The sequence below is a fragment of the Eumetopias jubatus genome, unplaced genomic scaffold, assembly GCF_037043125.1.
Source record: "Eumetopias jubatus isolate StellerSeaLion01/CBP00866 unplaced genomic scaffold, mEumJub1_p1.0 scaffold_3, whole genome shotgun sequence".
In the NCBI taxonomy this organism is placed as follows: Eukaryota; Metazoa; Chordata; class Mammalia; order Carnivora; family Otariidae; genus Eumetopias; species Eumetopias jubatus.
This window is the reverse complement of record NW_028274809.1, coordinates 109,970,863-109,983,115: the sequence shown is the minus strand read 5'-3', so window position 1 is coordinate 109,983,115 and position 12,253 is coordinate 109,970,863. Positions and strand designations below refer to the sequence as shown.

The 12,253-nt window shown below is 38.6% G+C and overlaps 1 long non-coding RNA gene across 1 annotated transcript; it reads left to right on the top strand.

The window, feature by feature from the left end:
* Positions 1 to 8,756: 8,756 nt before the first annotated feature.
* On the top strand, positions 8,757 to 11,927 carry LOC114207328 (uncharacterized). The gene is made up of 3 exons (XR_003608838.2): positions 8,757 to 8,937; positions 10,315 to 10,462; positions 11,578 to 11,927. It is a non-coding gene; the product is annotated as an uncharacterized LOC114207328 (long non-coding RNA).
* The last annotated feature ends 326 nt before the right edge of the window (positions 11,928 to 12,253 follow it).

Sequence of the window (12,253 nt, the reverse complement as noted above, 5' to 3'; positions counted from 1 at the left end):
TCACGGGATTTCTTGTGGTTCAGCGAGGCCTTGTGGTGTTTGGCCTGCTTAACCTAAGGGTGTCTGTGCTGTTGCCTGCCAGGGGCTGGGGGATTAGGGGCGGCGGCCCTTGGGCAGTGGTGCCCTTGTTTGGGGACCTGGGAGCAGTGAGGCAGGCACTGCTTACTCCCAGAGGGGGCTGAGGGGAACTACACAAGCTCAACTGGGGAGGCCTTTCTATGGGCCAGACAGTGAACATAGCAGATCTTGTGTGTTGAACTTGCTCTTTTTAAAAGTACACTTTGTCAGGACACCTGGGTGGCTCAGTCGGTTAAGTGTCTGCCTTTGGCTCATGTCATGATCCCGGGGTCCTTGGAATTGAGTCCCATGTTGGGCTCCTTGCTCAGCAGGGAGCCTGCATCTCTGTCTGCCTGCCTCTCTCGAGAAATAAAATCTTTTTAAAAAATGAAAGTATACATTGTCTTTTTATTTTGCAATGTTATTAAAATTTTTTTCAAAAACTTACACATTTTACATTTTTTATATACAGCAAATATGTTCAGCAGAAAATTCATCAGTTTATCTACAAAATAGTTTATGAAAATGTCCATTTCTCTAAAATGTCACCAATACTAGGTATTATCATTCTTTTAAGTTTTGACAGTCTGATACTCATTCAAAAAATACTTACTGAGAACCTACTATTAGAGTGCAGTCTTTATTCTAAGTTCTGAGAATTAATAATCATCATATAAACAATCTTTGCCTTCAAGGAACTTACATTCTAGTAGAGAGAAGCTGTTAATAAACAAATAGAAAGGGGCACCTGGGGCTCAGTCGTTAAGCGTCTGCCTTCGGCTCAGGTCATGATCCCAGGGTCCTGGAATCGAGCCCCGCGTTGGGCTCCCTGCTCAGAGGGAAGCCTGCTTCTCCCTCTCCCACTCCCCCTGCTTGTGTTCCCTCTCTTGCTGTCTCTCTGTCAAATAAATAAACAAATCTTTAAAAAAAATAAACAAATAGAAAATTTATATTATAATATGTTAGATAATACATATGTTAGAGGTTGGTTTCACTATGGAGAAAAATGAAACAGGAAATAGACAATAGGGAGTGTGGTGTTAGTGGTGGGACTTTTCCACTAAAAATGGTATCCCATACTTGTTTTTTCTAAAGATTATTTATTTATTTATTTATTTATTTATTTAAAAATTTTATTTATCAGAGAGAGAGAGAGCACAAGCAGGGGGAGTGGTAGAGGGAGAAGCAGGCTCCCCGCTGAGCAAGGAGACTGATGCGGGACTCGATCCCAGGACCTGAGCCGAAGGTAGACACTTAACTGACTGAGCCACCCGGGCATCCCAAGATTTATTTATTTATTTTAGAGAGAGAACAGAAGACAGAGTACATGAGCTGGGGGAGGGGCAGAGAGAGAGGGAGAAGCAGACTTCCCTCTGAGCATGGGGCCCGACAAGGGACTTGATCCCAGGACCCTGAGATCATGACCTGAGCCGAAATCAACAGTTGGATGCTTAACCCACTGAGCCACCTAAAAACGCCCCTCCCACACACTTCTTTATATACGTTCGTTTTATTGCTTATTAGGTCCGTATGTTCATTGGGGCTTTCCTCTTTTTAAAAATTATTATTGAAGTATAATTCACATACAATGTTCTATTAGTTTCAGGTGTACAACATACTGATTCGACAATTCTGTCCGTTAGTGCTCAACACGGTACCATCTGTCACCATACAACGCTATTGCAATATTATTGAGTATATTCCCTATGTTGTACTTTTCACTCCATGACTTATTTTATAACTGAAAGTTTATGCCTTTTAATCCCCTTTATCTCTTTCACCTGTCCCCTCATCCACTGCCCCTCGTAACCATCAGTTTGTTCTCTGTATTTTAAGAGTCTGTGTGTTGGTTTGTTGGTTGGTTTTCTTTTCTAGATTCCACATATAGGTGAAATCATATGGTATTTATCTTTCTCTGATTTATTTCACCTAGCGTAATACCCTCTGGGTCCATCCGTGTGTTGCAAAAGGCAAGATTTCATTCTTTTTTAATGGCTGAGTAATATTCCATTCCATCCATCCATAAAGATGTGGTATATATATATCTTTATCCATTCATCTATTGGTAGACACTTGGGTTGCTTCCATATTGTGGCTATTGTAAATGATCCTGAAGTAAACATAGGGGTGCATATAGCTTTTCAAATTAGTGTTTTTGTTTTCTTTTGGTAAATACCTGTTAATGGCATTACTGGATCACACGGTATTTCTATTTTTAATTTTTTGAAGAACGTCCATACTGTTTTCCACAGCAGTGCAACCAGTTTACATTCCCAACAACACTGCACAAAAGTTCCCTTTTTTCCACATCCTTGCCAACATTTATTTCTTGTTTTTTTTTTCTTTTCTTTCTTTTCTTTTTTCTTTCTTTCTTTTTTAATATTTGCCATTTTGACAGGTGTGAGGTAGTATCTCATTGTAGTTTTGGTTTGTGTTTCCGTGCTGCTTAGTCATATTGAGCATCTTTTCATGTGTCTTGGCCATCTGTATGTCTTCTTTGGAAAAATGTCTATTCAGGTCCTCTGCCCATTTTTTTAAAAAGATTTATTTATTTGACAGAGAGCACAGTGGGGAGGGGCAGAGGGAGGAGGAATCTAGCAGACTCTGGGCTGAGTGGGGAACCCCACAAGGGGCTTGATCTCATGATCTTGAGATCAGACCTGAACCAAAATCAAGAGTCAGATGCTTAAATGACTGCGCCACCCAGGTGCCCCCTCTGCTTATTTTTTATTCAGATTGTGTGTTTTTTTGGTGTTGAGTCATATAACTTCTTTATATATTTTGGATATTAACCTCTTATAAGATATACAATTTGAAAATATCTTCTCCCATTCAGTAGTTTGCCTTTTCATTTTGCTGATGGTTTCCTTCACTGTGCAAAAGCTTTTTATTTTGTTTATAGTTATTTTTTCTTTTGTTTCCCTTGCTTGAGGACACATATTCATAAATATGTTGCTAAGGCTGATGTCCAAGAGATTACTGCCTATGTTTTCTTTTAGGAATTTTATGGTCTCACATTTCAGTCTTTTTTTTTTTCTTTGAGATCACATTTCAGTCTTTAATTCATTTTGAGTTTATTTTTGTGTATGGTGTAAAAAGTGGTCCAGTTTCATTTTTTTGCACGTAGCTGTCCAGTTTTCCCAACACCATTTATTGAAAAGACTGATATTACCCCATTGTATATTCTTGCCTCCTTTGTTCTAGATTAGTTGGCCATAAAAACATGGGTTTATTTCTGGACTCTATTCTGTTGTGATCTATGTGTGTGTTTTTTGTGCCAGTACTGTACTGTTTTGATTACTGTAGCTCTGTAGTATCTCTTGAAATCTGGGATTGTGATGCCTCCAGCTTTATCTTTCTCAAGATTGCTTTCACTATTTGGGGTCTTTTGTGGTTTCCATACAAATTTTAGGATTGTTTGTTCTAGTTCTGTTAAAAATGCTATTGGTATTTTGGTAGGGATTGCATTGGATCTATGGATTGCTTTGGGTAATATGGACATTTTAACAATATTTGTTCTTCCAACCCATGAACATGGAATGTCTTTCCATTTGTTTGTGTCATCTTTAATTTCTTTCACTGATGTCTGAAAAGTTTTCGGAGAAGTCTTTCACATTCTTGGTTAAATTTATTCCCATGTATTTTATTACTGTTATTTTTAGGTATTTTATTCTTTTGGGTGCAATTGTAAATTGATTATTGTCTTAATTTCTCTTTCTGCTACTTCATTATGAGTGTATAGAAATGCAATAGATTTCAATATATTAATTTTGTATCCTGCAACCTTATTGAATTCATTTATCAGTTCTAATAGTTTTTTGGTGGAGTCTTTAGAGTTTTCTATATGTAATATCATGTCATCTACAAATAGTGATAATTTTACTTCCTCCTTGCCAATTTGGATGCTTTTATTTTTCTTGTCTGATCACTGCAGCTAAGTCTACATTTACTTTTTTTTTAAATCTAAAACTGTTACTATTTTAGCATTTAACATTTTATTCTAAGGTAAATAAAATTTATTTGTATTATATATATATACACATATATATGTATATGTATATATTTATATTTGTTTTTAAAGATTTTATTTATTTACGGACGCCTGGGTGGCTCAGTTGGTTGAGCATCTGCCTTCGGCTCAGGTCATGATCCCGGGGTCCTGGGATCGAGTCCCGCATCGGGCTCCCTGCTCAGTGGGGAGCCTGCTTCTCCCTCTCCCTCTGCTGCTACCCCAGCTTATGTTCTCTCTTTCTGTCTCAAATAAATAAAATAAAATCTTTATTTGACAGAGAGAGCACAAGCAGGGGAAGTGGCAGAGGCAGAGGGAGAAGCAGGCTCCCCGCTGAGCAAGGACCCCGATGTGGGACTCGATCCCAGGACCTCGGGATCATGACCTGAGCCGAAGGCAGATGCTCAACCAACTGAGCCAACAAGGTGCCCCTATTTTTTAATATTTTAAGATGGATATTTGGCTTAAAAATAGATTAGAAAACTTGCTTTTTCAGTCTACAGTTGCACCGTCTACATCTAAAGAGGCTGAAAAAAATGAAACTGACATGTCACAGAGTTTTCGGACTCATGAAAGAGAGGGATTGACTCCATAGAACTGGGTAACACTATAAATTAGCAATGAAAATATGACAAGAGCGGAAGATATGAAGCTGACCTAGATGTGTGCCACATTGAACTTTATCTGTGTCCCATGCTCCTGGAAAGCAGTGACAATTGAGAATCCCCTCCCCCTCCCACACTTCATGTCTGGTAAAAGACCACCCTGACCTCACATATTCTGAGACGGGGCTCACCTCTACCACTCATCCCTCATGACCCTATGTCTACCTGCCTCTATAAAACACCAGACTCTTTCCTTTTTGAGATATTCCTCATTAATGAACATTCTCCCTAGGGCAATATTTTGAGTAAAACCATTTCCTTAATTGTTGGTGCATTTTATCTTTGATAGTTTTGATGCCGAGACTTGTATAGGAGCAAAGCTTATGGTGGGATCACTGCTTACCTCACCCATGTGATGAACTGTTCTCTTCCTGGCTGGTGATCTGAGACCAATGCTATGTCAGACTTCTGGTCCTGCACCTTGGACTCTTGTCAATCAATAGCATGGTAAAGATTCTGTTTTGATTCTTTTTGAGTGCTCACTTGATTTCTGGAGCTGGCTTCTTCTGGTTTCATGGTCTGATCATTTAGGTTATAGAGATCTTTGTTGTGTAAAAGATGGTAGTGAATCTTGTTTGTTACTGTTTTCTGTTTGTCTACTTTGAGCTGAAATCAGTTAAGGATTCAAACCCACTGGGAAGAGAACAGTTCTTGACATGGAGCAGTGAATTCCGTTAACCTGTGTTTACTGTTGAGCAGGGCTGAAATTTTAGAAATGGAGCTATAAGCAATCTGTCTGCATGTTGATGTATGTCTCTGTGATTCAAAAAGGGCTTCATTTCTCATTGTGTGAGTGTGTGATATTTTTCTACCTCTGGATGGTATTGCCAAATTAGATTATAAAATCACCTAAATTAAAGGAGCTTTGTTCTGATTGACTTAGAGATAAAGAAGCACCTTATATAAATGGGATATTGTTAAGGATTCCCAGAAGTTAAAGAAACTGAATTTTTAACACTTTCAAAGAGGAAATCAAGTGAGAAAAAAATTTATAGAAATTAACTCAGAAATATTTTAAGAACAAGTTCACACTATTTAGGCAAATGAGGTGAGTTTAATATTTTTAAACTAATTTAGTATTTTTGGTTTAATAAAAAACATCTGTGTCTTCTCTGTGCATTAAGTGTTATACAAGATTATATTTTTTATCTACTTGGGTATATTCTTCCTAAGCTTATGCATATTTGGTGATCAAATAAGCTAACATTATTTATACTACCTGTTTAAGATTATGAAACATATATGTTTGTATTTAACCAAGTCAGATTATCATTATGACAAACTTTATTTCAACAGTAATTGTGTTTCCTGGTATGTCCACTTGAAGATAATTGCCAAGATGTTTGTGTAATTTAAATCCTTGGAGTTATACTACACTGGATTAATTAATGGCCATTCACTAGCTAGACACCTGGATCACCTCCAAGTCAGAGAATGCTGAATCATTGGCTACTAGGCATAATTTAAATTTTACATTCTTTTGCTTCTTATTTGTATTTGCTCCAGAGGGCCGTGTCTTTGGGCCTGTAACAAACATGCTCATTTCAGCCACTTTGAGACGTACGTAAAGGAGATGTGAGGCTGTTCGTGAGTTCTTCTCAAAGTGCTGGTGTGTGACAGACAGCGCAGTGATCCCCCCTCTACTATCTCTGTGAACCGGAAGTTAGCTACTTTGGTTAAAATGATCACTAGTATGTGGTTTTCATTACACCTAAGAGAAATAGTTTTGGAGAAACACAACTGAGTGTGCATTTCTGTTTCTCAAGGAAAACAATAGTTTTGTCCCAAAGAAGTGGTGTGGTTCTCCATCCCTTTTCTGTGCTCTTCAAGCTTATTGAAGACCCCAGAAGCTTTCTTTGTGGTTCTAACTATTGATATTTACTGTATTGGTAATTGAAACCAAGAAAACTTTCAAGTGCTTACTTACTGATTCATCTGGCGATAGCAACAATGAACACACTTCACGTTAAGAACATCTCAATAATGCTATGAAATTAGTTCTGACCATGTGGACTCCCTGTGCTATGGTCTGAATGTGTCCCCCCCCCCAGCATTCCTACATTGAAATCCTAATCTCCAAAAATGGTGATATTAGGACATAGGGCTTTGGGAGGTGGGTAAGTCATGAATGGGGTTAGTGCTCTTATAAAAGAGACTCCAGTGGTTTTATTCTTTTTTACGGATTTATTTATTTCTTTGAGAGAGAGAGAGAAAGGGGGAGGGGTAGAGGAAAGGGAGAGAATCCTCAGGCAGACTCCCCACTGAGTGTGGAGCTGATGCAGGGCCCTGAGATTATGACCTGAGCCAAAACCAAGAGCTGGACCCTTAACGACTGAGCCACTCAGTTGCCTCTTTCTTTTTCTTTCTTTTCTTTTCTTTTCTTTTTCTCTTTCTTTCCTTCTTTTTCTTTCTTTCTTTCTTTCTTTCTTTCTTTCTTTCTTTCTTTCTTTCTTTCTTTCTTTCCTTTTCTTTTTTCTTTTCTTTTTTTTTCTTTCTTCCTTCCTTTCTTTCTTTCTTCCTTCCTTCCTTCCTTTTCTTTCTTCCTTCCTTTCCTTTCCTCTTTTTCTTTCTTTCTTTCTTTCTTTCTTTCTTTCTTTCTTTCTTTCTTTCTTTCTTTCTTTCTTTCTTTCTTTCTTTCTTTCTCTTTCTTTTAATTGAAGTATAATTAACATACAGGGTTATATTAGTTTCAGGTGTACCATATAGTGATTCAACAATTCTATACGTTACTCAGTGCTCATTACGGTAAGTGTACTCTTTGTTCCCTTCCTGTTTCACTCATCCCCCCACCATATTCACATATATGCATATATATTTGAGGACTGAAAAAAACACTAAAATAAAAGTTTTCTCTTAGTGTTGTGATGTTAAAATAAATAAAATAAAATAGGCTCCGGGGAGATTCCCTAGGCCCTGGCACCATATGAGGATAGGAGAGGTCTGTGACTCAGAAGGTGGCCCCCACCCTACCATGCTGGCATCCTGATCTCAGACTTCCTGTCTCCAGAACTGTGAAAAATAGATGTCTGTTGCTTATAAGCCACTCAGTCCATGGTATTTTGTTATAGCAGCCTGAACAGGTGGCCTGAGATTGATCTAAAGTGTCTGTTTGTTCCAGAATATAAAAGAGTGAAATGAAAGACAAAATTTGGAAATGAATTGTACCTATTTTTATAACACTCAAGTTTGAAAAGTTAAAATCTTAGCAAAGTTTTCTCACTTTGTTGGGTTTGTTGCCTTTTTTTTACTGTTTATGCCCTCACCTACAAGATACAGGATTATTTATTCTGTTACTTAATGTACCTAGGCAACAAAAAGGATTTATCTCACCAGAATAGCCTTCTCTGGCTTATACTGATTATTATGTCTTTGATTATTTAGGAAAGCAAAGTTTCTCATTTAGGAATGTGAGCCAAGGTTTTTGGCGATCATATTATCTTGAAGGTTTATTTCTAAAAATGTTTTAATGTTTTATTTTCACTCTAAAATGAATAGCCAAATATTGTTTCTCAGGCATCCCATGATTTGATTCCTATCTTAAGTATTTAAATCTGATAACTCTGATTTTTGCCTTCCCAATATTGAATGCTAAGGATAAAAATAAATTAAATAAGATAAGATAAAATTTCCAAGGTCTCACCTGGAATGTTCTATCTGGGAATTATGCTCCATCAGGGTATCTTCTGTGCCTAAATTTGTCTTTGAATTTCCCAGAGGATACCTAGAAAACCACAAAAAATTTGTTCTTACCTATTCTTCTTTGAAAATGGGTTAATTATGTATATAATTATTTTGTCTATATAATGAACTCATTTCTCTTTTCTTTTAAGTTATCTGCAACTTATAACAACTTAGTAGATTATGATTTTATAAATAGAAATCTACCATTTGTAAATGACGTCTTTTTTTTCCTACCTGACCCCTCCAGATTCAAAACTCTTACTGAGTACTCTTATTTTCTTAGCAATGTAAGTTACTCTCATAAATTCAGTAAGAATCTGTCCTTGTTAACAGGAAGTAATTGGAAACAGTGGCTATGGACCCAAAGTGTTGCCTGGAATGCCATATTTGAAAATGATGATCATCTAATCAGACATGACCAGACACTTTTAAGAAGCTAAGGTTGACTTCGTGGAGCCCGTGCTTACAAAACTCTGTTTGGAACACTGGCCTTGTTCCTGGTTTACAGGTCTCCTGGCCTTGTAGGTGAGTAAGGAAGGTCACCTCTTGGCAGGCCCAAGAGCTTTAGGATATTTTGGGAACCTTGAAAATAGAAGAATTCCCTCAAGTCTGTGGGTACTGCAGATGATATCTGGTGGCAGATTCTTTGCTTGGTTTCCTAGCTTCAGGAAGCTTTTATTTTATTTTTAAATTTTTATTCTTTTTTTTTTAAGTAGGCACCACACCCAGTGTGGAGCCCAGTGCAGAGCTTGAACTCATGATGCTGAAATCAAGACCTGAGCTGAGATCAAGAGTCACTTAACTGACTGAGCCACCCAGGTGCCCCTTTATTTTTATTCTTTTTAAAAGAATATTTATTTATTTGAGAGATAATGACAGAGACAGAGAGAGAGCACAAGTGAAGAGGAGAGGGAGAAGCAGGGAGCCCGACACAGGGCTTGATCCCAGGACCCTGGGATCATGACCTAAGCTGAAGGCAGACGCTTAAGCGACTGAGCCACTCAGGTCAGGTGCCCACCTCTATTTTTATTCTTTCTTTTTTTTTTAATAAGTTTATTTAAGCAAGACACTTGACTTGAAGGCAAAGCTATCTAGGATTCATTTCTTTTAGAGTAATTTATCCCTACTTAAACATAGCCCTACATGTAACAGCTATGTACAAAAAAGTTATCAAATTGTCCTTAGTTTTACAATGATAAATGTAAAACATTAAAATTCTCCAATCAAACAAGGTATGCAAGGATTTTTATGTTGTTCATTTTTTTGTTAAACAGTGAGAGCAAAATAACTTACTGGAATATAAAGATAAGAGCTGACTGAGCATGCCACTAATGGAGAGAAGGGGTATTGTCACAGAACCAGTATTTTCCCCATCCCATCTCCTTTTGAGGTGGATCCAAACATACCATTGGCCATTCAGATTAAAAAAATATGGAGTATGCTTGTGCACACACACAGTTACTCTATGTACAATAAAGGTAGTGGGGAAGGGGAAAATGAAAGAATCGAGAAAATGCTACTGTAGTGGTCAGGATGTGGTGGGACCAGATTGTGGTTTTCTCGTTGAGAATGTCTTCTTGGTCTGGAGGAACAGAGGTCTGGAGTGAAATAGCAGGTTCCTTTTTTAGTGGACACCTCTGTCTGCTGCTGGAACACATCAACTGCGTCTTCATTGCCCATCTCCTGCTGTGCAGCTGTGTCTGTTTCATTGACTGGCTGCCCATCAAATCAGAATCTGATCTGCCTCATTGACAAACCCTGTCATTCACAATAGGCTTTCATCAGTTTACTAAGTGTGTCTTGCTCTTAATCTTAAACTGCACCACAGAACCATCCTGCCCTGCCACCTTCAAGTTAATATGATCATTTTTCTCAATCTTAACTCCCTGGGCTTTTTGTCAGCCATGGCGAGCGCCGGAGTCTCCTCAGCTGCTGCTTCACAAAAGAGCTACCAGGTCTGCACTGAACGATCATACCAAGAAGCTTTTAAAAGCACGACCTGAGGTTTCTTATGAAAACTGACAGCAGAGCAAACTCAGGAAGGCCTGTGGTAAATGACCATCCATTTTTTTTTTAAAGATTTTATTTATTTGAGAGAGAGAGAGTGTGTGAGTAGGGGGAGGAGCAGAGGAGGAGGGTGCGGGAGGGAAAAGAATTTCAAGCAGACTCCAACCTGAGCTTGGAGACCTACACGGGGCTTGATCTCATGACCCTGAGATCATGACCTGAGCCGAAACCAAGAATCGGACGCTTAACTGGCTGATCCACCCAGGCACCTCTAAATGACCATTCTTGCTGCACCTGTGAAAGTAACCAGGTCAAATCTAATGAGGCCATCCTTATTTTGTGGTCAAGACTACACTTTCTTTGAGATTAGTTTTTGATCAAAAGTGGGGAGATGAAGGAAAAAAATTATTTCAATAGAAAACTATACACATTTCATAGTACATTCTTCTAGGTATTCAGAGTCAAGCCCTCTTCATTATCTTTGAGCCACTTGGCATCTTTTGTAAATTGCAGGTAACCGATGGAGATGCAAACTCTGTCTTGTCTGGTAGAGATTTAGTTGACTTCTCAGACAGTGTGGAAGAATCAGTTTTGATACCTACCTGCACTTTGGACTGAATCCTGCTAACCTTTCCCAAATTGTCAGTCCTTACTAAATTTTCAATTCCTCCAGTTTCCATCAATATCTGGCCACAACTCTCCTGATGAATGTTTACAGTTTCTCTCTCTCCCACCTAACTTGGCATCACCAAGACCAAAGCTTGACCACCCAGATCCGTTTTGGGTCTCTAGGTCATCTGGCCATTTCCCCAGGCTCTGGAGAAACCCTGTGAGCTGAAGTCCGGTGACTTGTTATAAACCTGGAAGGAGTCCCCACTACAGCAGACCCTTCATGAGCTAGATTTCCCTGGACAAGTGGGTGAAAGGCTTGGGTCACACATGCCTGCTATGAGAGGCAACCAAGGCTAGGAACAACATCTCTAAGAGCATTGACATCTAGCGTGGGAGTTTTCAGAAACTCAGTAAGCAGTGCTGCTGCATAACTGAAAAGATTTTCCTCCACCAACTTCTTGGAATTTACTGGATTAGATATTTTCAGGGTTCAACTCCAGGTACTTATAAAAAGCTTTTATATTAATAATTCCCTTTCCTATTTAGGCCCATCCATCTTTTAAGATGTCTGATCTCCAGGACCCTGCCACCTGACCTTTGCTACCACCTTCCAAAAGATGGTTCAACTGGTTTTACCAGAACCACACCAACAAGAATCCACGGGATACAAGTTTTCTTTTTCATTATCTTTTTTTATTGGAGTATAATTGGCAAGTGATATTATGTTAGTTTCATTTTTTAAAAGATTTATTTATTTGAGAAAGAGAGCACAGGCAGGGGCAGAGGGAGAGAATCTCAAGCAGGCTGCCTGCTGAGTGTGGAGCCTGATGCAGGGTTCGATCTCACAACCCTGAGGTCATGACCTGAGCTGAAACCAAGAGTCGGACACTTAACTAGCTGAGCCATCCAGATGCTCTCTCCCCCTTTTTATATATATTAGTTTCAGGCTTGATTTGTTTCAGGTTAGAATTGATTCAGTAATTCTATACATTGGTCAGTGCTCATCACGGTAAGTGTAATCACCAACTGTCACCATACAACACTATTAACAATATTATTGACTATTTTGTATGCTGTGCTTTTTATCTCCATGACTTACTTATTTTATAACTGGAAGTTTATACCTCTTAATCCCCTTCGCCTATTTCACCCATCCTCTCCCACCTCCCCTCTGGCCACCATCAGTTTGTTCCCAGTATTTAAGAGTCCATTCAGTTAGAAT